The sequence below is a fragment of the Salvelinus fontinalis genome, chromosome 14, assembly GCF_029448725.1.
Source record: "Salvelinus fontinalis isolate EN_2023a chromosome 14, ASM2944872v1, whole genome shotgun sequence".
NCBI classification, from domain to species: domain Eukaryota; kingdom Metazoa; phylum Chordata; class Actinopteri; order Salmoniformes; family Salmonidae; genus Salvelinus; species Salvelinus fontinalis.
Window position 1 is genome coordinate 18,859,347 of NC_074678.1, and position 27,199 is coordinate 18,886,545.

General features: G+C 42.8%; 1 protein-coding gene across 2 annotated transcripts in view; it reads right to left on the reverse strand.

The window, feature by feature from the left end:
- gng12b (guanine nucleotide binding protein (G protein), gamma 12b) overlaps positions 1-24,910 on the reverse strand; it is a 76,118-nt gene extending 51,208 nt beyond the window's left edge. The window contains exon 1 of one of the 2 annotated variants that reach the window (XM_055944093.1): positions 24,542-24,910. The gene's annotated coding sequence lies outside the window, so the exon portion shown is untranslated. The remainder of the gene's footprint in view (positions 1-24,541) is intronic. The other variant, XM_055944092.1, reaches the window with a different exon arrangement.
- Between the last annotated feature and the right edge of the window lie 2,289 nt (positions 24,911-27,199).

Here is a 27,199-nt window from a genome sequence, read left to right on the forward strand (position 1 = left end):
CCCAAAACGTAAAGGCTGACGCACTGTCTCGCCTTTACGACACGGAGGATAGGACCACCGAGCCCACTCCCATCATCCCCGCCTCGAGGTTGATAGCGCCAGTGGTATGGGAGGTGGACTCGGACATCGAGCGGGCGTTACGGGCGGAACCCGCGCCTCCTCAGTGCCCGGCGGGCCGTAAGTACGTACCGCTTGGTGTTCGGGACCGACTGATTCGGTGGGCTCATGTTCTACCCTCCTCGGGTCACCCTGGGGTGACGAGGACAGTGGGGAGCCTTCGGGGAAGGTATTGGTGGCCCACCTTAGCTCGTGACGTTAGGGTTTATGTCTCCTCCTGTTCGGTATGCGCTCAGAGTAAGGCTCCTAGGCACCTTCCTAGAGGGAAGTTGCAACCCCTCCCCGTTCCACAACGGCCATGGTCTCATCTGTCCGTGGACTTCCTGACTGATCTTCCCCCTTCTCAGGGAAACACTACGGTTCTGGTAATTGTGGATCGGTTTTCTAAGTCCTGCCGTCTCCTCCCGTTGCCCGGTATCCCTACTGCCCTACAGACTGCGGAGGCCTTATTCACTCACGTCTTCCGGCACTACGGGGTGCCGGAGGACATCGTTTCTGATCGGGGCCCCCAGTTCACGTCCCGAGTATGGAGGGCGTTCATGGAGCGTCTGGGGGTCACGGTCAGCTTGACTTCCGGTTTTCACCCCGAGAGAAATGGGCAGATGGAGAGAGTGAACCAGGAGGTGGGTAGGTTTCTGCGGTCCTATTGCCAGGACCGGCCAGGGGAGTGGGCGAGATACATTCCCTGGGCCGAGATGGCCCAGAACTCACTACGCCACTCCTCTACTAATGTGTCCCCCTTTCAGTGTGTGTTGGGGTACCAGCCGGTCCTGGCACCATGGCATCCGAGCCAGACCGAGGCTCCTGCGGTGGAGGAGTGGGTACAGCGCTCCAAAGAGACCTGGAGGGCCGTCCAGGAGTCCCTTCAACAAGCCACTAGGAGGCAGAAGAGGAGCGCTGACCGCCACCGCAGTGAGGCTCCCGTGTTTGTACCGGGGGAAAGGGTCTGGCTCTCGACCCGAAACCTACCCCTCCGCTTGCCCTGCCGGAAGCTGAGGCCGCAGTGTGTAGGGCCCTTCAAAGTCCTGAGGAGAATAAACGAGGTGTGTTATCGATTAAAACTCCCTTCCTATTATCGTATTAACCCCTCGTTTCATGTGTCTCTCCTCAGGCCGGTGGTAGCTGGTCCCCTGCAGGACGGTGAGGTGCTGGAGGTCCCTCCCCCCCCTCTGGACATCGAGGGGTCCCCGGCGTACACGATACAGGCCATTCTGGACTCGAGACGCCGGGTGAGGGGCCTGCAGTACCTCGTGGACTGGGAGGGGTACGGTCCGGAGGAGAGGTGCTGGGTACCGGTGGAGGACATTTTGGATCCATCTATGTTAAGGGATTTCCATCGCCTCCATCCGGATCGCCCCGCGCCTCGTCCTCCGGGTCGACCTCGAGGCCGGTACCAGTACCGAATCAATGTGCAGGGGTACCAGTACCGAATCAATGTGCAGGGGTACCAGTACCGAATCAATGTGCAGAGGTACCAGTACCGAATCAATGTGCAGGGGTACCAGTACCGAATCAATGTGCAGGGGTACCAGTACCGAATCAATGTGGAGGGGTACCAGTACCGAATCAATGTGGAGGGGTACCAGTACCGAATCAATGTGCAGGGGTACCAGTACCGAATCAATGTGGAGGGGTACCAGTACCGAATCAATGTGGAGGGGTACCAGTACCGAATCAATGTGCAGGGGTACCAGTACCGAATCAATGTGCAGGGGTACCAGTACCGAATCAATGTGCAGGGGTACCAGTACCGAATCAATGTGCAGGGGTACAAGGCAGTTGAGGTAAATGAGGTAACACAGTATGTACATGTGGGTAGGGATAAAAGTGACTAGGCAATCAGCATATATATAATAGAGTAGCAGCAGTGTATGGGAAGTATGAAAGTGTGTCTATGTGTGTGTGTGTGTGGTGTCAATTTGCATGTGTGTTTGTGTGTCTGAGCGTACAGTAAGTGTGTGTGTATGTGTGTTGGAGTGTCAGTGTAGTATGTGTCAGTGTGTGCGTAAAGTCTAGTGAGTGTACAAGGGAATCAGTGCAAAACAAATGTTTCAAAAGTGGTGATTAAAGGAGAATGTCAACCACATCACTTCCTCCTTCGGGAGACCACGCCTGTATGTCTGCTTCACCCTTGGCTAACAGGGAGCGAGCGTGGGCGGAAGGGGGGCAGGAAGTGAACCTAGAGTGCAGGAGGAGGATGGGATGCCCATATATGAGCGTAGGCTTAATGAACAGGATGGAAACACATGCCTAGGAGGGCTAGGCCATGAGTGTGTAGGACAACAATGCAATAATGTACAATACAGTAACGTATACACCACATCCTATACATAAATTCATCACTGCACACACACACACAGAGATAGAGAGAGCGCGCTCAAGTTCTCATAGCCTCACATAAACTATTCTATTCTATTTCCTCTGCCTGACACATACACTACTCCAGGATATCCTGTGCAGAACAGTATGTATTCCCATTCGTGTGAACCTTGGCATTATGGAATTGCGAGAGTTCAGAGAGGTTCACATGACTAAATCAATCGTATCAAGGGTTTGGTAACAGTAGCTTCTAAAACAGTAGATTGCAGCTGGATTCTCAAGATCATGACACCACTACTACAATATGTATGGTATGATAACCAGACAACCACTTTAACTTTATATGAGCAACACATGCCTTACTCCTTTAAAAAACAAGACAAAAGTTGTAAATGTAAACAAATTCTAACAGGAACGACAGCTGTTTCTTGTCATCTTCAAAAAACTGCAAGGAGTCAAAGGTGCTTTGGAACAGGCTTCAGTTATTGCAAGGCTGATGACTTTGAAACATCCATCAGCATTCAGGCCAAAGACATGGGTCCCCTCTTCAGTCTGTGCAGAGAGGAGAGGCAGAAAGAGGCCTGGCTATCCCATCCAGCCTCACACCTGTCTAGTCCTCCATGTAGGAGAAAGAGCTATTGTTGAACACCTGTACTTCTACCCTCTCACTCCTCCACTGCAATTACATGGGAGGGACACTGACACAGTACACACAATGCACGCTCCCATGGGGCTAGTCACCAGGCCAGCTGTACCTGAGTGAGAACACACCTTAAGTGTTTTCCTACAGGGTCGAGCCAAGCTGCCACATGTATTCTGCATGAGAGACTGTGGTACTCCACTATCCCAGGGGTTCCCACAATGGATTCTCCTAATCCATCACCATTCAACAGACATTATCATGCAGTGTGCAACCTTCTTACATTCAATATTCTAGGTCTAACGATCAGTGACCAAGATATTGGCATTTACAGACTTGCTTTGGGTAGCCCCTTCCTGCAGTCAAATGACCAAATCACCCTGCAATGGCCTCATGGATGGAATGTTATTCATAAGTTCATAAGTAATAAACATTATTTTTAAAACCCGCTGAAAATCCGGTGTTTCTATGTCAAACAGTTTTGTTATATTTCAGTCTTCCGTGGTGTATGTAAAGTGTAATATTGGAATGCAAACTCAAATTAAATACATTTAAACTCTATATCTGACATGGTACAGGTGTCGTCTTTTTTTAAAGCTCATAACCATGTGTGTGAGGTGTATACTTTTGTTTCAAAGTAGATTTGTTTAAGACTACCAAGAAACACTCTGTCTGATCCTGATTTAGCCCACTGCAGTAAAGTTTCTTTTTATGTGATGGTAGAAATAAAGGTGACTTAGTACTTACTATGCTTTTATTCACACTGTTGAGCATTTCAAGATGGTAAAGAGATATACACAAATATAGAAATTAAGTAAAAGGCTTCAAATGCACTGAAAAATATGCTGTATTGAATGCATGTCTTTGTTTGGCAGGTGTTTGCTGTCCAGTGTGGGGCTATGCACTGGGACCACAACATTGAAGTTCAACTACAGCCCAATACTGCCACCATGTGGACAACAAGTTGCAGCACAGCTATAGTGACAGACATACAGTAATTCTGTTTTCCACCAGTAGAGGGCAGTGCCACCTCAGAGGTGCCTTACAGGCTGACTACACCGCATGAGCGTTGCAAAATAAATTTAGAAATCTATATTATTCAATTATTAAATTATTGCACCCACACTGCTCGCGCGTGCCAACGAGTGTCTGCCAAGGGCTAAAATAGAAGTGTCAGTTCTATTTCTGACACAGATCGCGCTGTAAATCCTGCCTCTCATCTCCTCATTGGTTTATAGAAGCAGGTAGACGAACGAGGTCGGTGGTGGTAATGCACCTAATTTGTGAAATTTGACAATCGCAATATAAAGTCAAGAGAAGAAAAAGCCTAGAAGGAGGAGAGATGACTAGAAACGAATCGGTTGACCGTTTAATGTGTGGATTAATTGTTGGAGTAGAGGACCTTGTACATTTCAGGTAAAATAGCAACTCAATGTTAATATCCCAGGACAAATTAGCTAGCAACAGCAAGATAGCTAAATAGGACAAATTAGCTAGCAAGTGCAAGCTAGCTAGCTAAACTGCCATAAAGGTTTCATGCTTTTCGACCTGTCCCCAAATTAATGTATTTGGTTCAGAGATTGTTATGAATTGTTTTAACCTGCGTGTCGTGATCGCATTTGGTGTAGGGGGACAAAATAAATGTATGCACGATGGCGCACACGCGCAGCCGGTTTGGGTTCCGTGTTATGGGAGGGACGATTCTCCTGGAAAGGGATAAATAATGTTTCTAGATTGAAAAGGATGATGTAGCCTACAGCATGTAGCAGGTCTTACAAAGCCCTGAACCACAATAGGTGGTCAGAAGAAAATAATGACTTTTTTTTTGAGGTCACAGGTCATTTCAATGCTAGCCTATGGGAAATGCAAATAGATAGGACCAAGATTGCAGTTCCTATGGCTTCCACTAGATGTCAACAGTCTTTAGAAAGGGTTTCAGGGTTGTTTTTTGAAAAATGAGCAAGTAGTTGTAGTTTTTCCAAGGTGTCTCTCATTAGAAAAGTAGTCTTTTTGGCACGTGAATGAGGTGCACGCTCTTCGTTATTTATCTTCCCTATTGAACATAATATTCTCAGTCTTAAATATTATAGTTTATTTAGATATTAGAGTACCTGAGGAGTAATTAGAATCATCGTTTGACTTGTTTGGACAAACTTTACCGGTAACTTTTTTGATTTGTTTGTACGCATGTTGAACGAGTGGATTACTGAGATCATTGGTGCCAACTAAACTGACTTTTTTGGATATAAAGAAGGACATTATCGAACAAAACGACCATTCATTGTGTACCTGAGACCCTTGGAATTGCAAACAGAGGAAGATCTTCAAAGGTAAGTGATTTATTTAATCGCTTTTTGTGATTTTGTGATGCCTGTGCTGGTTGAAAAAGTATTTTGATGTGGGGCGCAGTCCTCAGATAATCGCATGGTATGCTTTCCCCGTAAAGCCTTTTGAAATCTGACAAAGCGGTTGGATTAACAAGAAGTTAAGCTTTTAAATGATGTATGACACTTGTATTTTCATGAATGTTTAACCTGTTGGGGATGGGGGCGCTGTTTAGACTATTTATGCTAATGTGGCTAATTTTTTAAACGGCTTCCCACAAAATCCTTGATCGTACAATATGCATATTATTATTATTATTGGATAGAAAACAGTCTATAGTTTCTATAGGAGTTGAAATTTTGTCTCTAAGTGGAACAGAGCCCATTCTACAGCAATTTCCCTGACATGGAGTCAGATTTGAGAAACGTTGGCCACTTTTCTGAAGTCATTTAAACGGGCACTGTCGTTGCTATGACTATACGGACACTTCTTACGTCTTCCCCTGGATGCCTTTACGTGATGACGATTCCAACGGGCTCGATTGCTCGTTCACAGGCCCTACAAATGAAAAAAACCTTTAGCTAGCAAGTCTTTTCTTGCTGCGTAACGCGCGTGGAAGACACCGACCCTCTCCTGTTCCAAGCGTTAGTTTAGCCTGTTATATTTCTCCGGTCATCTTTTCACTCGTTATAGGAGTTACAAACATCACAAAGTAGTTAATTTAAAGCGTTTTATAGCAATTTATATCCGTTTAGTGCGATTTTGGGACATTTATTTTTGCAACGATGTGAAAAGTTGGGAACGCTTTTCAGTTCATCCCGAACGTAGTTGACATTTCCACATGGCAAGAGGACAGCTTTCCACCAAAAGACGATTTCTCCCAAGAAAGGATCCTTTGCCCAAGATACTGATGGAAGAACAGCTCAAGGTAGGACATTTTTATTATGATAAATCGTGTTTCTGTCGAAACATTTTAGTGGCTTAGGACGCCATGTTTTTTGACGTAGCTTCGCTTGGCGCAAACTGTATTGAAAAGTAAGGATAAATTAAAAAATGTAATAACGCAATTGTATTAAGAATTAAATTGTCTATCAATCCCTGTCCACCCTATATTTTTTAGTCACGTTTATGAGTATTTATGTATAAGAGTAGATCACTGTCTAAGTGGCGCAAGGACGTTTTCTTTACCAGCTTGTCTACATTTCACATTGTCTAACCATGATTTTGGTGGCTAAATATAAACATTTTCGATCAAACTGTATATGCATGTTGTAATGTGATGTTACAGGAGTGTCATCGGAAGAATTCTGAGAAGGTTAGTGAAAAAATTAATATCTTTTGGCGATGTTGACTTTTATCGCTCACTTTGGCTAGAATCAATGCTGGGCTGCTAATTGCTATGTGCTAAGCTAATATAACGATTTATTGTGTTTTCGCTGTAAGACACTTAGAAAATCTGAAATATTGTCTGTATTCACAGGATCTGTGTCTTTCGATTCGTGTATGCTGTGTATTTTTACGAAATGTTTGATGATTAGTAGTTAGGTAAACACGTTGCTCATTGTAATTATTCTAGTCCATTTGTGATGGTGGGTGCAATTGTAAACTATGCCATATACCTGAAATATGCACTTTTTTCTAACAAAACCTATCCCATACCATAAATATGTTATCAGACTGTCATCTAATGAGTTTTTTTGTTGGTTAGGGGCTATAAATATCTTAGTTTAGCCGAATTGGTGATGGCTACTGGTGTTGGTGGACAAATAAAAGATGGTGGATTATGCTAATGTGTTTTTAGGTAATAGATGTACATCTTTACATATTGTGTCTTCCCTGTAAAACATTTTAAAAATCGGAAATGTTGACTGGATTCATAAGATCTGTGTCTTTCATTAGCTGTATTGGACTTTAATGTGTGAAAGTTAAATATTTTAAAAAAATATTTTTTTTGAATTTCGCGGCACTGGTTTTTCAGTGGGGGGGGGGGGGGTGTGCCGCTAGCGCCACGCTGATCCTAGACAGGTTAATATCACGATTTTTGTATTTTGAATTTCGCGCTCTGCAAATTCACCGGATGTTGTCGTAGGTGACCTGCTAGCGGTTCATGCGCCCAAACAGGTTAATCTCATTGAGAACTTGTGGTCAATCCATCTACTTGGTCACAATCCCGGATCCGGGAGCACCCCCATCAGTAAAAAAGCTGACTAGCATAGCCTAGCATAGCTTCACAAGTAAATACTAGCATCTAAATATCATTAAATCACAAGTCCAAGACACCAGATGAAAGATACACATCTTGTGAATCCAGCCATCATTTCTGATTTTTTAAATGTTTTACAGGGAAGACACAATATGTAAATCTATTAGCTAACCACGATAGCAAAAGACACAACTTTTTTTCCCCACCATTTTTTCCCTGCATAGGTAGCTATCCCAATTTCGACCAAATAAAGATATAAATAGTCACTAACCAAGAAACAACTTCATCAGATGACAGTCTGATAACATATTTATTGTATAGCATATGTTTTGTTAGAAAAATGTGCATATTTCAGGTATAAATCATAGTTTACCATTGCAGCCACCATCACAACTCTCACCAAAGCAACGAGAATAACTACAGAGACCAACGTGAATTACCTAAATACTCATCATAAAACATTTATGAAAAATACACAGTGTACAGCAAATGAAAGACAAAGATCTTGTGAATCCAGCCAATATTTCAGATTTTTTAAGTGTTTTACAGCGAAAACACAATATAGCATTATATTAGCTTACTATAATAGCCAACCACACAACAGCATTGATTCAAGCCAACAACAGCAATAACGAATAAACCAGCAAAAGATATACATTTTTTCACTAACCTTCTCAAACTTCTTCAGATGACAGTCCTATAACATCATATTACACAATACATATAGAGTTTCTTCGAAAATGTGCATATTTAGCGGCACAAATCGTGGTTATACAATGAGAATAGTAGCCAAGCTGCCAACAATATGTCGGGAGAAATCTTGGGAGAGGCACCTGATCTAATCAGTAACTAATCATAAACTTGACTAAAAAATACAGGTTGGACAGCAAATGAAAGATACATTAGTTCTTAATGCAACCGCTGTGTTAGATTTTTAAAATTAACGTTACTACGACATACAGCGTGCGTTAAAGCGAGACCGCACCGAAATTAATGGCGGAATATGAGTTTTACATTTTTCAACAGAACAACGAATTAACATCATAAATAGTTCTTACTTTTTGATGAGCTCCCATCAGAATCTTGGGCAAGTTGTCCTTTGTCCAAAAGAATCGTTGCTCGGTTGTAGATTGTCGCCTTCAACTTTGGAATTAGCAGTAAACATTAGCCATGTGGCCCAGACGTGCCCAACTCACTAGAACGCAGCACAAATAAATATCCGAAAATCGCAATATACTGATATAAACTGATATAACTCGGTTTAAAATAACAACATTATGATGTCTTTAACACCTATATCGAATAAAATCAGAGCCGGATATATCTAAGGGCTATAACGGGAGCTTTCTAGAACGCCATCCTGAGGTCTGTCTTGCGTCATGGCGAAGGGAAGAAAGAGAGGACCCCACGTTGCCAGCCCATTTATATGGCCTCAGATCTGCCTAGCAACTCCATTTCAATTCTCACTATTTGCTGACATCCAGGGGAAGGCGTATGCAGTGCATCTTAACCAATAGAAGACATGCAAATTAATAAACCGACCTCAGAACAGCCTGCAGATTTCAGATTTCTCACTTCCTCATAGGAAAATTGCTCCAACTCGAGTTCTGTTTTACTCACAGATATAATTCAAACGGTTTTAGAAACTAGAGAGTGTTTTCTATCCAATAGTAATAATAATATGCATATTGTACGAGCAAGAATTGAGTACGAGGCAGTTTAATTTGGGAACTCAATTTTTACAAAGTGCAAACAGCACCCCCTATTGAGAAAAGGGGCGGGTGGACAAACAAGTTAATTGACAGCATGCCAGGGCAGATTGCAGAGGTCTTGAAAACGAAGGGTCAATGCAAATATTGACTCTTTGCATCAACTTCATGTAATTGTCAATAAAAGCCTTTGACACTTATGAAATGCTTGTAATTATACTTCACTATTCAATAGTAACGTCTGACAAAAATATTCCTCTTGTCCAGATGGGATAGGGCAGTGTGCAGTGTGATGGCGATCGCATCGTCTGTGGACCTATTGGGGCGGTAAGCAATTTGGAGTGGGTCTAGGGTGACAGGTAGGGTGGAGGTGAAGCATGTGGGGACAGCAGACTGGGATAGAGATTGATTGAATATGTACCGAATCACACCAGCTAGCTGGTCTGTGCATGCTCTGAGGACGCGGCTAGGGATACCGTCTGGGCCGGCAGCCTTGCGAGGGTTAACACATTTAAGGTCTGGGGAGTTTCCTGGCCATGGACCCAAAATATCGATGTTTTGTTCCCCGAGCCACTTAGTTATCACTTTGCCTTAATGCAAGGTGCTCCATCATGCTGGAAAAGACATTGTTCGTCACCAAACTGTTCCTGGATGGTTGGGAGAAGTTGCTCTCGGAAAATGTGTTGGTACCATTCTTTATTCATGGCTGTGTTCTTAGGCAAAATTGTGAGTGAGCCCACTCCCTTGGCTGAGAAGCAACCCCACACATGAATGGTCTCAGGATGCTTTACTGTTGGCATGACACAGGACTGATGGTATAGCGTTCACCTTGTCTTCTCCGGACAAGCTTTTTTCCGGATGCCACAAACAATCGGAAAGGGGATTCATCAGAGAAAATTACTTTACCCCAGTCCTCAGCAGTCCAATCCCTTTACCTTTTGCAGAATATCTGTCCCTGATTTTTTTCCTGGAGAGAAGTGGCTTCTTTGCAGCCCTTCTTGACACCAGGCCATCCTCTAAAAGTCTTCGCCTCACTGTGCGTGCAGATGCACTTTCTTGGGCGCCCTGAAGCCTTCACAACAATTGAACCGCTCTCCTTGAAGTTCTTGATGATCCGATAAATGGTTGATTTAGGTGCAATCTTACTGGCAGCAATATCCTTGCCTGTGAAGCCCTTTTTGTGCAATGCAATGATAACGGCACGTGTTTCCTTGCAGGTAACCATGGTTGACAGAGGAAGAACAATGATTCCAAGCACCACCCTCCTTTTTAAGCTTCCAGTCTGTTATTCGAACTCAATCAGCATGACAGAGTGATCTCCAGCCTTGTCCTCGTCAACACTCACACCTGTGTTAACGAGAGAATCACTGACATGATGTCATCTGGTCCTTTTGTGGCAGGGCTGAAATGTAGTGGAAATGTTTTGGGGGGATTCAGTTAATTTGCATGGCAAAGAGGGACTTTGCAATTAATTGCACTTCATCTGATCACTCTTCATAACATTCTGGAGTATATGCAAATTGCCATTATACAAACTGAGGCAGCAGACTTGGTGAAAATTAATTTTTGTGTCATTCTCAAAACTTTTGGCCACGACTATATATACTGTATTCTGTATCCTTTACTATCTATTCTTTACAATCTATTGCATCTTAGCCGCCCTGTCACTGCTCACCCATATATTTTATACTTATTTAGTCTCCTCCCATTCCTTGACTAGATTGTGTGTATTAGGTTTTGTTGTGGAATTTGCAAGAAATAGAAAGAAATAGATTACATTCATATCCTGTGTAACTTGTGATGATGACCCATGTCATCATCAGAGTCAAGAGAGTAGCATAAGCTGTCTCATCCTGTTTGAAGTACAGTAAACAATGACTGGTGACCACACCATTTCGGGTGGAGTCATCCTCAGCTTCAACTTGCCAGTCATTCAGTCTATCATTCTTCAACACATTCCAGTGAAACCAGTCAGACCAACGTCTGTTTCAGAGCTGATCCCAGATTTCTCTGTAGTGCTGTGTGTGTATGCTCTCTGAATCAACACAACACTTTCCTCTTATCTATAGCCCGGAGGATCTTGTTACAGTGGAGGACATATATGGCACTCTCCATACTGAGCAAATGAAACAATGTCACTCACCTTTGAACTGTCAATGATGACAAGAGGAGCTGGGGAGAGTCTGGTGGGCCAACTGGACCATCTAAGATCTATAAGCTAAACCCATAAAACAATCAGAACAGTTATTGGGTGTTATTGGGTGCATAGGACAATTTTTGGTCCTCATTGATCTCCCATAGGTTTAGTGCAATCTCCCACGGTTCCAAAAGAGTTATTCGGCTGTCCCAATAGGGGAACCCTTTTTGGTTCCATGTAGAACTATTTTGGGTTCCATGTAGAACCCTCTGTGGAAAGGGTTTTATATGGAACCCAAAATAGTTTGACCTGGAACCAAAAAGGGTTCCCCTTTTTTCTCCTATGGGGACAACTGAAGAACCCTTTTAGGTTCTGGATATAAGCTTTTTTTCCTAGTGTGGGTGCAGTAAGCCTGCTGTCATTCAGTGTTTAGCACTTTGGGTCCATCTGAGCTGAAATGGCTTAAATATTCAGGACTTAATGGCCATAAATGGAACAATTTGTTTCGGGCAAACATCTACCAACATTTTGAGTAAACCGTAACAGACAGAGCAAATCAAGAATTCAGCATCAGGTGAATATTTTGTATTTTGGGAGGTATTTTGTTTAATGGGTCAAAGATAGGTCAGTTAGTTGGAGCGGGCTACAGCAACGGAGCAACAGACATAGCAAAGCAAGTATTCAGTATCAGAGGCATTGTTTTGTTTTATGGGTCAATGGAAAGGAAAGTCCCAAAACACAGGAGAACAAGACAAGAGTAGCCTAGTCCCTACTGGTACAGTTACAGTCAGAGGAGCCTTTGAGCACGTGCGTGCGTGTTTGTGTGTAAAATGCCACCAAGCTACTTCTCTAAAGGGCTGGGGCCATTTGTGGGTTTCTGGATCACTAGGAAGCGGGCAGGAAACTCGTCATGGAGACCAGAGAGAGCGCCACTCCAGATGAAACGTTTAAACAAAATAACAGGTCATAAAGTGTAATGGCTAGCAACGTTCAAATACTACACTATTATTTTACTTCAGTGATTCAAATATGATGATAGGCCACACTTTTGGTGTCTCTAGAAGGCTTGAAACTAAAATAAACTCTTCATGATAACGACAAAGTTTACATTTTCATTCCTTGTATCAACTTGAAAGGGGGAAAAAAGTAATGAATAATAAAGGGAATAATAGGGTGCCATTTGGGATGCAGTCATGGTGTTGTTCTTTCTGAATATTCCAAGAAGGACGCATTATCTACCAGTAATTCATAAATATTTAGGTTCCCATATGGCAATAGAGCCCCACAGTGGAGGTGTCATAATACCCATAAAACCTAGCGGTCAAACAGGGAAATGGTTCCAATCGTTTTTGCACCATTCATTTTTCCCATAGGGGATTTTAGAAACACTTAAAATAAGGGCTGTGTTTCGTGTAGACTTACCCTGGCGTGACGTTTTGATAACCATGTAAATCTCTCTCGGACAAGGTGACTTTTATCAATATATTTCAGCTCTATTTACTCTCAGATTCAAACATGCTAATTAGCGTCAAAGTAGACGTCATGGAAGACTACAAATAAATCCCTGCAAGCTCCTGCTCGTCATCTCTAGCTGACACTTTTGCTAACAGGTATTAGGTCAATTTAAAACCTGCACAAGACAGTTCACAGAATTGTTCATTTAAAAAGCCATTTTACCAATTTATTAATTACAAAATTTAGCTAACATTAGATAGTTAATCCAGATATCCATACCTTTGCCTCGATTCAGCAATCTCATCCAGATCATCATGGCATTTGTAGCTCTTTTTAACAGCCACATTAGCAGCTAATTAGCGTTTCATTTTTGGGGGGTAAATACAGGTGAATATATTGCTAAAAGTCACCTTGTCCTAGAGAGATTTACACGGTTATCAAAACGTCTCGCCAGAGTAAGCATATCTGTACCAATCATAGACATCTACCTTACTGAACTGTGCTGTACTGTGCTCTACTGCAACTACGGTTTGGGACTACTATGATTTCCCATTGTGGCCAATTCAATTGCAGTCATTCTGTTACTGATTTTTCGGTCACTCTGTTTCTGATTTTGTAACAGAGTGATGCGTTTTAATCACTTAATAATTCATAAACACAATTTTTATCAGTAAAAACACTATAACTCATTGTTAGGTCTACCTTTACTTGTTACTTCTGTGAACTTCCTCATGAGGGAGAGAAATTAGAAAATATCTTAAACATATGTGGGTTTTTGGTAACAGAATGACAAGACACTTTTAACTTACAAAAGGCAAATCACTTCTGCAAAACCAAATATAAATGTTGATATTAGTTGCCTTTACTTCAACATGATTGGGTTTTTATGTATGATGTATTTCTAAGACCTTTTAAGACTTTTTCTAGTAGATGTTTTTTAAGACCCCTTTTCCATCCTTGTGACCAGAAATCAAAGCCGTAGCTTATTCCATTTTTAGAATGGAAAATGGTTGAAAAATGTATGTATGTGTAACGGATGTGAAATGGCTAGCTAGTTAGCGGGTACGCGCTAATAGCGTTTCAATCGGTTACGTCACTTGCTCTGAGACTTGAAGTAGGGTTGCCCCTTGCTCTGCAAGGGCCACGGCCTTTGTGGAGCGATGGGTAACGATGCTTCGTGGGCGACCGTTGTTGATGTGTGCAGAGGGTCCCTGGTTCACACCCGTGTTGGGGCGAGGGGACGCCATAAAGTTATACTGTTAGATTGATGCTGTTGACCCGGATCACTGGTTGCTGCGGAAAAGGAGGAGGTTGAAAGGGGGGTGAGTGTAACGGATGTGAAATGGCTAGCTAGTTAGTGGGTACGCGCTAATAGCGTTTCAATCGGTTACGTCACTTGCTCTGAGACTTGAAGTAGGGTTGCCCCTTGCTCTGCAAGGGCCGCGGCCTTTGTGGAGCGATGGGTAACGATGCTTCATTTGATGCTTATACTGTTACATTGATGCTTTCATTTGACACCAAATGTTATATGCTCCTATAAATGTAACATTTTTGTTCTTATGGGTCCTTTTACATAGAAATGACCAGTAACAACATGCATTATGCCAACCCAATACAATCCAACCATGGTAACCTAGGAACAACAGGCGTAGACTAACAGTGAAATGCTTACGGGCCCTTCCCAACAATGCAGAGAGAAAGAAAATAGAGAAATAATAGAAAAGAAAAACACATAATAAAGTAATAATAGATACACAATGAGTAATGATAACTTGGCTTTATACAAGAGGTACCAGTACAAGTTGATGTGCAAGGGTACGAGGAAATTGAGGTAGAACATGAACAAATATTATGTATTTGTAACGCTCGTCGTAATCCTCCTCGTCTGAGGAGGATAAGTTAGAAGGATCGGAGGACCAAAACGCAGCGTGGTATGTATCCATATTTATTAGAATACTTTTCTAGACGAACAAAACAATAAACAAAACGAAACCAACGACGCTAGCAGTCCTGAACATGTGAACAAATAAAAAACAATGAACGCACGAACAGGAACAATCACCCACAAACAAACAGTGAGAACAGCCTACCTAAATATGGTTCCCAATCAGAGACAATGTAAAACACCTGCCTCTGATTGAGAACCATATCAGGCAAATCAGACAACCCTAAACCAAACATAGAAACACATAACATAGAATGCCCACCCAGCTCACGTCCTGACCAACTAAACAAAGACTGAACAAAGGAAATAAGGTCAGGAACGTGGCAGTACTGTAGTTCTTAGACTCAATCGATGTATGTATTTTATTGTAAGATGTAAAGATGTTTTATTACACACTGTGTCTGGCAGTTGCTAAGCAACCTGCTATGGCTTTTCCAGTCTTTAGTGTGCATCCAAAATAGCACCCTTTCCCTTTATAGTGCAATAAAAGTAGTGTAATATACAGGAAATAAGGTGCCATTTAGGACGCACCCTTAGCTCAGCTATTGTGGCCACCACCACGCATCCACGGCACTGGCCAGTGCCCACTGGATTCTCTGCTCTGACACGTAACAGACTTGTAAAAAACACGCAACAAGCTGTCTGTCTACTCTTGTAGTGACTGTCTGCTTCCCAAATGGCCCCCTATTCCCTATAGTGCATAACTTTTGACCAGAACCCAAAAGGATCTACGTAGTGCACTGTGTACGGAATAGGGTACCATTTGAGATACAGCCTGAGGGTGAGTAGCATTTGGCCTAGAGATGTGTTATTAAGAGTAAGTGGCTTGCATAATACTATTTATCCAGAGCTTCATCTTTCCCACTGACCAGCTCCAATGTCACCAAGGCCTGCTCTGCTCTCAGGTGAGAAGTAGTGCATGGGTGTAGCCCCTCTAAGGTTAGCTCGAGATATCTAAGAGCTGGTGTCCCGGACACCATTTAAGCCTAATCCTAGACTAAAAAGGATTGGGGTGCTTGGGGGGGCAACCTCTTCCTGTGGTCCTGTGTGGCTCGGGTAGTAAGAGCATGGTCCTAGCAACACCAGGGTCGTAGGTTCAATTCCCATGGGGAATGTATGCACTCACTACAAGTCAGTCAGTCAAGGCCCCTACAGGTAAGCACTAATGACTCATGGGATGAAGTGAATAGGGCAAGGAGTAGTAGGAGTTAGTTAAAGAGTAAATTGTGGTGTTCTTTATTAGAGACGCACGTAGGAAACAGACTGAATGTATATAATATAACTGTGGCTGTGTGTAGGAAACAGACTGAATCTATATAATGTGGCTGTGTGTCTGCCCAATACATTGGTCGGCAGGAGGCTGGGTCCTGGATGACGTTAGGGGAGAGGCGGGAGAGCTAGCGCAAGCACACACAAAGCAGGAGTCTATAAATACCCCATCACAACTGTGTGACAGCAGCTTCCACACTGTCTGTGGTTCACAACAAGGCTCTCTGTCTGACATCGTATTGTCTGGAGGTGACCTAGCTAATGTTGAGCACTGTCAGCTACAGTACAGTACTATAGTTCAGCCATTAGTCTGCATTTACAACACACCCATGACCCTGTATTCAAAACACACCCTAGGTAGTCCTGACTGACCTTCACTTAGAAGGGACCAGGATGTATGTCTGCCTCTACAGGGGAGTGACACAAGGACATCCAACAAGGAAGTGCAGAGGCTGCAGAACTGGACTGTTCTGCTTCAGCAGCTCCACCACTGCTGTCTGCAGACCACAGATGAACACATAGCACATGGACACACACACACAGTGTTTTCCATAAGCACCGGCCGTCGGCCAAATAGCCGATAACAGACTCATTGTTAGCCGGGTACTTTTTCCACTTCATTAATTAACTAGGCTTCTATTCAATTTTAACGTTTCAATTCGTTAGTCAGAAAAGTCTGTATAGCTTTCTACCGATTTTCACGGAGGGAGAGCATGATGCTTCTTCATCGTCTCCTGTAAGTGAATTACGTGGTGTACGTGGTGACAATGAGTTGAAATCTACTTAATTATTGTTTTGTGGCACATTCAATTATTTTCTTTCGCCTGTTTCATAGGCCTACTATAGCCAGCCACGGAGTCGGGAGCATAGGCTATTTACTGTTCTTTGATTGTTGACCGAACAGGAAGTGATGACTAGTTTATAAAAGGTGTCAAACTGACTGAATAAAGTTATTCTCCTATTCATAAATCATACAACGTAGATATGTCCATGGTATTGCATCAGGACAAGTAAACCAAAGATCTTGTTGTATTTTCCTAGGATTGAAAGGTGTCCACAGCAGCAGAGCAAGAAAACATCATTGTGGCAATTCATGTTAACCCGCGCAAGGCTGCACGCCCAGACGGGATCCCCAGCTGCGTCCTCAGAGCATGCGCAGACCGGCTGGCTGGTGTGTTTACGGACATATTCAATCAATCCTTATCCCAGGCTGCTGTTCCCACATGCTTCAATAGGGCCACCATTGTTCCTGTTCCCAAGAAAGCTAAGGTAACTGAGCTAAACGACTACCGCCCCGTAGCACTCACTTCCGTCATCATGAAGTGCTTTGAGAGACTAGACAAGGACCATATCACCTCCACCCTACCTGACACCCTAGACCCACTCCAATTTGCTTACCGCCCCAATAGGTCCACAGACGACGCAATCGCAACCACACTGCACACTGCCCTAACCCATCTGGACAAGAGGAATACCTATGTGAGAATGCTGTTCATCGACTACAGCTCAGCATTTAACACCATAGTATGCTCCAAACTCGTCATCAAGCTCGAGACCCTGGGTCTCGACCCCGCCCTGTGCAACTGGGTGCTGGACTTCCTGACGGGCCGCCCCCAGGTGGTGAGGGTAGGTAACAACATCTCCACCCCGCTGATCCTCAACACTGGGGCCCCACAAGGGTGCGTTCTGAGCCCTCTCCTGTACTCCTTGTTCACCCACAACTGCGTGGCCATGCACGCCTCCAACTCAATCATCAAGTTTGCGGACGACACTACAGTGGTAGGCTTGACTACCAACAACGACGAGACGGCCTACAGGGAGGAGGTGAGGGCCCTCGGAGTGCGGTGTCAGGAAAAGAACCTCACACTCAAAGTCAACAAAACAAAGGAGATGATTGAGGACTTCAGGAAACAGCAGAGGGAGCACCCCCCTATCCACATCGACGGGACAGTAGTGGAGAGGGTAGTAAGTTTTAAGTTCCTTGGCGTACACATCACGGACAAACTGAATTGGTCCACCCACACAGACAGCGTGGTGAAGAAGGCGCAGCAGCGCCTCTTCAACCTCAGGAGGCTGAAGAAATTCGGCTTGTCACCAAAAGCACTCACAAACTTCTACAGATGCACAATCGAGAGCATCCTGTCGGGCTGTATCCCCAGCTGGTACGGCAACTGCTCCGCCCACAACCGTAAGGCTCTCCAGAGGGTAGTGAGGTCTGTACAACGCATCACCGGGGGCAAACTACCTGCCCTCCAGGACACCTACACCACCCGATGTCACAGGAAGGCCATAAAGATCATCAAGGACAACAACCACCCGAGCCACTGCCTGTTCACCCCGCTATCATCCAGAAGGTGAGGTCAGTACAGGTGCATCAAGCTGGGACCAATAGACTGAAAAACAGCTTCTATCTCAAGGCCATCAGACTGTTAAACAGCCACCACTAACATTTAGTGGCTGCTGCCAACATACCGATTCAACTCCAGTCACTTTAATAATGGAAAGATGTATGTAAAAAATGTATCACTAGCCACTTTAAACAATGCCACTTAATATAATGTTTACATACCCTACATTACTCATCTCATATGTATATACTGTACTCTATACCATCTACTGCATCTTGCCATCTTTATGTAATACATGTATCACTAGCCACTTTAAACAATGCCACTTTATATGTTTACATACCCTACATTACTCATCTCATATGTATATACTGTACTCTATACCATCTACTGCATCTTGCCTATGCCGTTCTGTACCATCAGTCATTCATATATTTTTATGTACATATTCTTCATCCCTTTACACTTGTATGTATAAGGTAGTTGTTGTGAAATTGTTTTGTTAGATTACTCGTTGGTTATTACTGCATTGTCAGAACTAGAAGCACAAGCATTTCCCTACACTCGCATAAACATCTGCTAACCATGTGTATGTGACAAATCAAATTTGATTTGATTTGATTTGATATATGTTGCAGTACAACTGTAAATATGACTTTAATTAAGATAGCCTTTTTTAACAATAACCTTACTTAGTGCTGATCATATAGGCCTAGGCCTAACCAATATCCAAAACAACTAACAGCACACTGAATTGATACATTTTCAGTCATTTTAATTGTAAAGTCATGTCTTTCTATACCACAACTCATTTTACCAATCTGGGAGGTAAAGTCATTAAAATATTCAATAATGTAGCTGTGTATTTCAGCTGGAATCAAGGCATTAGAATGTACCAGAGGCCACCAAAATAGAGCTTGTTCTGCAAAACACATATTGTGGGGGGCATGCCCCCTCAGACAGGAACTCCCTGGCTGGCAACTTTTTCTATTTGGCTGGCTACTCCATGTACTTACAAAAAGCACTGCACACAACACACAACACACACACACACACACACACACACACACACACACACACACACACACACACACACACACACACACACACACACACACACACACACACAAACAACACACACACACACATACAAACAACACACACTCCTTTGCGTCCAGTCAACAGCACTTGTCTGTTTTCAGCACTTGTCTGACTCAGACACAACAGAATGGCACTCCAACAACAGCACCAGATTGGCCCCCAACTTCACACTGATGTCAGCTTCCAAAAATAACTTCCTTCCATCACCCCACCTCCCCACCCCACCCCACACACACAGTCACACACACACACACCACTCCAAGTGGACTAGTCTCTTTAAATACCATTCATTCATGGGAACAGAAAGCGATTTTCACCTGTGTTCCACTAGAGAGCTCAACGTAGGTGTCACGTCTACTCCCGCTCCCCGGCGCTCGACATCGCCGTTCTACTAACCACCGGTCCTGGCAACCCATCTTTACGCACATTTGTGACTCATCATCAGTCACACCTGAACTTCATTACTCCCTGATTACTTACCCTTTATATAGCACTCTTTTATTATCAAAGAGTATTGGTTATGTTTTCTTGTGAGACGTTTATTTTGTTTTGTATCGTTCTATGTTCGTTAATATTAAACTCACTAACTGCACCTGTTCCCTGACTCCCTGCGTCGACGTTACAGTAGGGATGTAACGGTAATGGAATTTTGGATGATGGTAATTGGTCAGCCAAATGACCGGGGTCTCCATAATAACCGTTGAAATAGCAAATACATTATGGCATAATGGGTGGACTGGTGGCCATTGCGAGTGTACCCATAGGAGCGAAGCAGGAAGTAAAACCAGGAAGTGTACCCATCAATATGTGCTGTGATTTGTTGATTCAACTCAACTGACGTTGCAAAAAATAGACTCCATTGCATGAGCCACATCAGATAACATCATTTGAATGAACATGCTACATTACGATGGCCAATATTGCATCACAATACCAGGCAGACATTGCGAGTGTACGCATGAGTTAATCAGTCAAATTTCCAGGGTTAGAGTTTCTAAGCCCATTTTCATCCTTTGCTACAACACTTTGCTTGTTCCAGCAAGGGGCCACAAAGTTTCATCACGTTGTTAAGAGTCAATGTTATCGCAGAAACGGACTCAACCGCACAAACACCCGGCTGTCCTGTCTTCAGTCAGCTGTTCGTTCCACACACACACACACACACACACACACACACACACACACACACACACACACAACACACACACAACACACACACAACACAACGCACACACACACGTGTGTACATGTCGTGCGTGTTGTTCTTGTGTGTGTTGTGTGTGTACCTGTGTGCGTGCGTGTGTGTGTATCTGTTGGTGTGAATGAATGGGAGACGCCCTGCTAACCCAATGATACAGATGAGGAGTGGCATGGAGGCTTTTAATTCCATCTACGCTGCTCAGTTGTCCAGGCAACGCTACCTATGATGTCATCATTCCGCCCCATTCTGGATAAAAGAGCTAAGCTTTCGGAGCCCCAGGGGGAAAAGGTGAAATTGTCCGTTTTAACCCTGTTTTGGTTGCTTCCTGCTATGACAAGCTGTTTGTCATTCCTCTGTGATTCAGCAGGTTTAATCACATATTACTGACTGTAACGTCTCATAAATCACTAAACCTTTCCTCAAGTTGGATCGACAATAATCCCTAAAACCCATCAATAGGTAGACCTACATATTCAGTGGACATTAGTTCAAATAAGCTTTAGAATTTAGTGTTATTGTTATAGTCAGTGTTCAGTATGTTTGGCTGGTTGTTCCATACACTGAACTTTCTAACCACTGTAGGCCCACACAACGGCAGGGCACAGCATAATCTCTTATCTGGCTGCTTGAGGAACTCAAAACTCTTTCAGAGACTGAGAGTAAAAACAACACAGCCAAAGGAACAGTTGAGTTCACAAACAAACTAATGACACAGTGGGGTCTGACTGGGTTGTTGAGACACAACAAAAAGGCCACTGAAATCTGGATGCCCTGCTGGGACTGGCTGCGATTCAAATGCTCAACTGGGGCCACCCATAAAGGAATACAGACAAACCTATAGGCTTTCCTCAACTTGCATGCAGATATATACAGTCTTTACAACATAACCCAATTCCAAAGGGCAACGATGTTTGAAATAACATCATTACAACCAGTTTACGAACCTTTCAGACAGTTCTGCCCTATGGGATGCAGTTTGGCATAGGAGCTGGAGTAGCCTAGTGCAAAGGCATCAATGTAGATCATGCTTTAAAATACAATAACCTGTGAGGAGTCTGTCTATAATGAGGCTGGTTAAGTAGAAACCACTCAAAAATGTATCATTCTAACATTCTGCATGCTCAGCCTTTTGGTGTTGAACAGAGTGCTGCCTTGAGTCACAGCGTCAGAATAACTTCATCACTTTGAAACACACATAGTGGTGTAAAGTACTTAAGTAAAAATACATTAAAGTACTACTTAAGTCATTTCTGGGCGTATCTGTACTTTACTATTTATATTTTTGACTACTTTTACTTTTACTTCCCTACATTCCTAAAGAAAACAATGTATGTTTTTCTCCATACATTTTTCATGACACCCAAAAGTACTCATTACATTTTGATTGCTTTGCAGGAAAATGGTCCAATTCACGCACTTATCAAGAGAACACCCCTAGTCATCTCTACTGCCTCTGATCTGGCGGACTCACTAAACATGAAGGCTTCGTTTTTTAAATTATGTCTGAGTGTTGGAAAGTGCCCCTGGCTTGCTTAATAAAAAAAATTGTGCCGTCTGGTTTGCTTAATATAAGGAATTTTAAATGATTTATACTTTTACTTTTGATACTTCAGTATATTTTAGTGATTACATTTACTTTTGATACTTAAGTATATTTAAAACCAAATACTATTAGACTTTTACTCAAGTAGTGTTTTACTGGGTGACTTACACTTTTACTTGAGTCATTTTCTATTTAGATATCTTTACTTTTCCTCAAGTATGACAATTGGGTACTTTTTCCATCACTGCACACCCACACAAAGTTCATGACTCTGATAGGTTCTAACAAGGGTTGGTTGACAGACAAAACCAAACAAAGGATGTTCCTCCTCATATTAAACCAATAGCTGTGGCTTGCCAGTGTAACTGGTGTTGACGAATAGAAGAGTGGGAGAGGGGCATGGGGGCAGAGAATTAAGGAAAAGAACAGTTAGCACAATCATACCCTTGTTATCCCTTATGTGTAGTTTGATCTCTGTTAATCCATGCCATGTTAACTGAATCATCAAACCAGATTAAGGCAGGGGGAACTAGAACCTGTCAGAATCACAGGAACTTCAAACTGATTCAAAAACTGCATCCCAAATAGATCCCTATTCCCTATAAAGGCTAGTGCATTAGGGCTCTGTTCAAAATAAGTGCATTACATAATAGGGTGCCATTTGGGACACAAAGCCACAGGTGGGTAATTACTCCACTTCTCGCCTGACCTTTTGATTCACCTTAAATGATCTACAGCAGTGGTTTCTAATATAATTACATTATATTTCTACATTCAAAAATCTTGCATGGCATGAACAGGCTCAGACCTTTTGAAGGTGAAAGAAGATATTCATTTCAGGTACATGTACTGTAAGTCTAATGGGCAAAGAACACCGACACACTAATAATGGTGAATCTTCATCAGGCCTTTCAGACAGACATCATTCTGAACCAAGGTTACTGCTTTCAAGTCAACTTTGGCAACACTAAGAAACAGTTAAAGAAGATGTGCTATTCTTGTTAATTCCATTACAGGTCATCTTATAAAGTCTTGGACATGACAGTGCAGGTGTCTGAACTGGTCACAGTACCTTACAGGCTCAACCAGACCAGACTGGTGAAACAGCATTCATACACTCTCAGAAAAAAGGGTTCCAAAACAGCTCTTCGGCTGTCCCCATAGGATAACCCTTTTAAGTTACAGGTAGAACCATTTTTTGTTCCACGTAGAACCCTCTATGGAAAGGGTTCTACATGGAACCCAAAAGATTTCTACCTGGAATCAAAAAGGGTTCTACCTGGAACCAAAATGGGTTTTTCAAAGGGTTCTCCTATGGAGAGAGCCAAAGAACCCTTTAAGGTTTGAGATATAGCACCTTTTTTTCTAAGAGGTTATGATCACTTCCTGAGAAGATGAAGATCTATATTTACCATTTACCAGAGAAGGAAAAAAAAATCTAGATTTATAATTTACCAGAGATGAAAAAAAGATCTAGATTTACCATTTAGCAGAGATGAAAAAAGATCTAGATTTACCATTTAGCAGAGATGAAAAAAGATCTAGATTTACCATTTAGCAGAGATGAAAAAAGATCTAGATTTACCATTTAGCAGAGATGGGAAAAAAATCTTAAAACATTGAACACAGAACAAGTTCCAGAATTGTCCATTTATCCTTGCACTGTCTCTGCAACTACACATCAACGGTCACAAGTTCAGACTCATCACATTTATTCAAAAAAGGCTGATATCCGCAGTGTGTGCTAACCCTCAAGGCACCACACACAAACATAAGGTAGAGGTGGGCCATACATTGATTTATTATTAAAGATTATTATTGGTGTTTTATTCAACCCAAGACATGTGTGAGTTCCTCTGTAGAAGACAGCATAAAGGATAACATCAAGTTGTTCTACCCAACAGCAAAAACTCCATTACTATGCAATTACAAAAACATGTATATATTACAAGAACATATACTATGCTGGCGCAGGAGTAAAACAGTGATGCTACACATTTGCTTAAACCCACATGGGATAAGAGACTGACCATATGGCAAGACAACGGCATCACGCAGGCAGGAGTGAGAGAAACCCGACGTGTAACAAAAAGGCAGGTATCCTAATCATACACATCCATACCAACTATAATCTGTAGAAGTTTAGTTACATGTGCTCTTAACGCCTATAGAATTAGAATTATGTATATTCTGTTCTCATTAATCTAACCCCGATAGCTCTGCACTCACCTGCTTTATGGCTGGCCTCTGTTACAAGCGCAAAATCTTAAACCAAATCTTAATCTCTAGGGCTGCACAATTTTCGAAAAATCTGTTTTCATTGCCTCTTGGAATCGATAAAGTATCTTGAAGTCCGCTGAAATCGAGTCGTCGTGCTTTTCTTGGGTATAAAGTAATTAATATATTTTTAAATTAACATAAACCTACTGTTATGGCCGACTATGTCGACTTTTAGCCAACCGCGATTCCGTTGAGCTGCACGGCTGAGTGACAGACAGAAAGGAGGAACGACCTTTTTTCTCTCTGGTCTGTCTGAATACATGGAATGGTGGGAACGCTGGTTGGAGGGAGGACTGGAATTGTGCAATTTATCTCCACGTCTCCTTCTTTATATACAGGGCTCCCTCTGCCTGTGAGCCTGCCCCCTGACTGTTCCTCAATCTCATAGCTACTGTATTAGGTTTATCGATGTGAATATTGATGTGTCTATTCTGTCTATTCGGAAAGTATTCAGACCCCTCGACTTTTTCCACAATTTGTTATGTTACAGCCAAATTCAAAAATGTATGAAATAGTTTTTTCCCCTCATCAATCTACACACAATATTACATTATGACAAAGCAAAAACAGGTTTTTAGAATTATTTAAAAATATATATATCACATTTACATAATTATTCAGACCCTTTACTCAGTACTTTGTGGAAGCACTTTTGGCAGTGATTAAAGCCTTGAGTCTTCTTGGGTATGACGCTACAAGCTTGGCACACCTGTATTTGGGGAGTTTCTCCAATTCTTCTCTGCAGATCCTCTTAAGCTCTGTCAGGCTATTTTCAGGTCTTTCCAGAGATGTTCGATCGGGTTCATGTCCGGGCTCTGTCTGGGCCACTCAATGATATTCAGAGACTTGTCCCGAAGCCACTCCTGCGTTGTCTTGGCTGTGTGCTTAGGGTCCTGAGCGCTCTGGAGCAGGTTTTCATCAAGGATCTCTCTGTACTTTGCTCCATTCATCTTTCCCTCGATCCTGATTAGTCTCCCAGTCTCTGCCGCTGAAAAACATCCCCACAGCATGATGCTGCCACCACCATGCTGCACAGTAGGGTGGTGCCAGGTTTCCTCCAGACGTGATGCTCTGCATTCAGGCCAAAGAGTTCAATCTTGGTTTCATCAGACCAGAGAATCTTGTTTCCCATGGTCTGAGTGCCGTTTTAAGTGCCTTTTGGCAAACTCCAAGTGGGCTGTCATGTGCCTTTTACTGAGGAGTGGCTTCCGTCTGGCCACTCTAACATAAAGGCCTGATTGGTGGAGTGCTGCAGAGATGGTTGTCCTTCTGGAAGGTTCTCCTACCTCCACAGAGGAACTCTTGAGCTCTGTCAGAGTGACCATCAGGTTGTTAGTCACCTCCATGACCAAGGCTCTTCTCCCCCAATTTCTCAGTTTGGCCGGGTGGCCAGCTAGGAAGTCTTGGTTGGTTCCACCAAGTCTTGGTGGTTCTGAATTTCTTCCATTTAAGAATGATGGAGGCCATTGTGTTCTTGGGGACCTTCAATGCTACATAAGTGTTCTGGTACCCTTCCCCAGATATGTGTCACGACACAATCCTGTTTCAGAGCTCTGTGGACAATTCCTTCAACCTCATGGCTTGGTTTTTGCTCTGACATGCACTGTCAACTGTGGGACCTTATATATACAGGTGTGTGCCTTTCCAAATCATGTCCAATCAATTGAATTTACCACATGTGGACTCCAATCAAGTTGTAGAAACATTTCAAGGATGATCAATAGAAACAGAATGCACCTGAGCTCAATTTCGGGTCTCATAGCAAAGGGCTGAATACTTATGTAAATCAGTTATTTCTATTTTTATACATTTGCAAAAATTTCTAAAAACCTGTTTTGACTTCATCATTATGAGGTATTGTGTGTAGATTGATGAGGGAAAAATTAATTTAATCAATTTTACAATACGACTGTAACGTAACAAAATGTGGAAAAAGTCAAAGGGGTCTGAATACTTTCTGAAGGCATTGTAAATTGATACATGTAGAGTATATTGATATGTGTTATTGTGTATTGATGTGTATACAGGGCTCATCTGTTAAAGAGACCTTGACTCCCTGTCAAAATAAAGGTTAAATACATTTTAAGATATGCTATGTTTAAATTAAATGTAGGCCATCTATTAAAATACTGATTAAGTCCAAGTTTGTTGACACACACATACTTTAACAGTCAGTACAAAACTGAAATACATGGGCATGACAAATATACCATGAGGGCCTTCAAAGTTTCGCAGCGGTCTAAGGCACTGCATAGCGGTGCTTGAGGTGTCACTACAGACCCGGGTTCGATCCAAGGCTTTGTCACAGCCAGCCGTGACCGGGAGACCCATGAGGCGGAGCACAATTGGCCCAGCGTCGTCCGGGTTAGGGAAGGGTTTGGTCGGTCGGAATTTCCTTGTCCCATCGCACTCTAGCGACTCCTTGTGGCGGCCCGGGCGCCTGCAAGCTGACTTCGGTGTTTCCTCCGACACATTGGTGCGGCTGGCTTCCAGGTTAAGCGAGCAGTCCGGCTTGGCAGCGTCGTGTTTCGGAGGACGCATGGCTCTTGACCTTCATCTCTCCCGAGTCCGTAGGGGAGTCAGTATTTTCTTTATTTGATATTATTT